This window comes from Octopus sinensis, linkage group LG18 (genome assembly GCF_006345805.1).
Source record: "Octopus sinensis linkage group LG18, ASM634580v1, whole genome shotgun sequence".
Classification (NCBI taxonomy): Eukaryota; Metazoa; Mollusca; class Cephalopoda; order Octopoda; family Octopodidae; genus Octopus; species Octopus sinensis.
The window spans coordinates 22,735,146-22,737,763 of record NC_043014.1 but is presented as its reverse complement, the minus strand read 5'-3'; the positions used below and the strand labels follow the sequence as shown (position 1 = coordinate 22,737,763).

At 34.7% G+C, this 2,618-nt stretch overlaps 1 long non-coding RNA gene across 1 annotated transcript in view; it reads left to right on the top strand.

The window, feature by feature from the left end:
- Positions 1-421: 421 nt before the first annotated feature.
- LOC118766914 overlaps positions 422-2,618 on the top strand; it is a 13,066-nt gene continuing 10,869 nt past the window's right edge. Inside the window, exons 1-2 of the long non-coding RNA XR_005002820.1 lie at positions 422-432; positions 1,391-1,394. This is a non-coding gene — a long non-coding RNA (uncharacterized LOC118766914). The remainder of the gene's footprint in view (positions 433-1,390; positions 1,395-2,618) is intronic.

Genomic DNA, 2,618 nt, shown 5'->3' with positions numbered 1-2,618 from the left:
TTTGCTCTGTTTTCGTAAACATCGCCTTTCACCATGTGCTACTCGTAAACACCAGTCGTCTTTTTTCTCTTTCCCTGTTGCCCGCTCTGGGATCTTTCTTTCCTCTCTCTTCCTTCTTTATGTTTCCGACGAAGAGCTCCGCTCGAAACGTCATACCTCCCTGCTTCCTTTTCCTGAGCGCCTATTAATAATAATACTGTAATTGTTCCTTTGTTGTTGTTTTTTTGTTTCCCGTTTGGATTAAAATTATATATATATATATATATATATATATATATATATATATACACATACATATATATATATCTATATATATAAAACTCAACTTGTGTGTCTGTGTGTGTATCTGTGTGTGTGTCTGTGTGTTTAACTTCCCGGCACATCTCCTCCTAGCCAACAAATCGTAGAGCCACCCAAAATGGGTCACTTAAAGTTTAGGCGAATGAAAATTGAACTGCACTATTTCTGTTCCGAAATTAATCTCGCAAGTGCAAAAATCGATAATGTATTTGTTTAGGCCTTATCCCATGCATTGAATAGTGAACTTTACTCAGTTAACTGTTTGACGTGAACTGTGTTCACCACATGTGCAAGCATGCGTAAATTGCATGAAAAATTAAAAAAATCAAGATATAAAAACGAATCGCCGTAAACATTGTAGAAATTCGGCAAAGAAATGAATTTTCGGGATGTAGCCTGGATGGTTTTTTCGTATTAATCGTTTGTACTTTGTGAACACATACCAATTGTTTTCATAACATTTTTAATGCTTTGAATTAAATGTGACCATTTTGCGTTGAGTTTGCAGTTTGAATCACTTTAACCAAATTTTAGCAGGCCGGATTTTTGATCATCACGATACATCGCCAGCGACTCCCTGAAACTCTCCCCTGAAATCCCCGTTGAGAAATCTATATATATAAAACTCAACTTGTGTGTCTGTGTGTGTATCTGTGTGTGTCTGTGTGTTTAACTTTTGGATCTACCAAGTTTCATTATTAAAGATGGAAAGTAGTGTGTAGCAAATCTATCTATATATATATATAGAAATTCGGGGTGAGTACTTGATAATTATAAGCACCTGTGTATACTGTTTGGTGGTGTAGGTGGTGGAGTAAATTGATCAAAATAAAAACATGATGCCAAAGATTCAGCGGTACATATGTTTCGGGCCTTTATTAGACAGATTTATAACAATGCATAATGTATGTCTGTGGCCTTCTTCAGCCGTGCACAACAGCTTCCACAAGGACATGTGTTACATCAAAAATTCTTGGTTGGGGATGCAAATCCTCTCATTCGCGTACAACATAATGCGGCATCAGCATAGAATTGAAGCGTCCATCTCTTTCTTCTCTCAATGTAGAATGAGGAAATTTGGATGTTGAAGTAATGTAAATAAATTAATAAATAAATACATATATAGACGTGAAGGAACCTGGTAATAAGAGTAAATAGGGGTAATACGTGAGTACGTATGTATGCTTATATACTTGGAGCTGTGTATGCGCGCGTATATGTGCGCGTGTATATGGGTGTATGTATCCATGTTGGTATGTATGTACAAGATGACCACTTAATTCAAGGAACTAGATTAACTGCTCAACAGCTCTGATTTACAATACGCTAGGTCCCCAGACGCCCCTGTTGATTTATTGACACCCAAAGCTTCTACAACTAAATTTTGTCATTTTCCTGACCACCATGTTTGGTCCGTAACCTCTATACATCCCTTATCTTTATATTTTTTTACATTTTTATATTTTTTTACATTTTTATCATTTTTATTCCTATTTTTATTTTTTTACTTTTATTTCTATTTCTATTTTTACTTTATAACCTTATGCCTTTATATTCATTTATATTTTTTTAATATTCTTTATATCCCCTTTATATCTCATTATATCTCTTTATATCTTTATACTCTACATTTTTATATTTTTCTATACTTACACTTTTTATATATTTTTTATCCTTTGTCCTGAATTCTCGCCCCTCCATCTTTACCCCTATTTACTCTTATTACCAGGTTCCTTCACGTCTATATATGTATTTATTTATTAATTTATTTACATTACTTCAACATCCAAATTTCCTCATTCTACATTGAGAGAAGAAAGAGATGGACGCTTCAATTCTATGCTGTTGCTGCATTATGTCGTACGCGAATGAGAGGATTTGCATCCCTAACCAAGAATTTTTGATGTAACACATGTCCTTGTGGAAGCTGTTGTGCGCGGCTGAAGAAGGCCACAGACATACATTATGCATTGTTATAAATCTGTCTAATAAAGGCCCGAAACATATGTACCGCTGAATCCTTGGCATCATGTTTTTATTTTGATCAATTTATATATATATATATATATAAAACTGAAGTTGTCTGTGTGTGGCAGGTTTGGTAGCCTTCAACTAACACTGTCTCCTTCGAGACCCTGCAGCGCAAGTTGACCAAAATTGAGAGTATGATAGAAGGCTTGCTCTTCATTCTGTAGAAGATAAAATTCAAATCGGACCATGATAACACCAAAAATTATTTACATCAAAAAGGTGCTTTTTTTTCTATGAAAATCCCTATTCTTTACGATTTTTGACTGCTGTGTCACCATTTTTCGGTG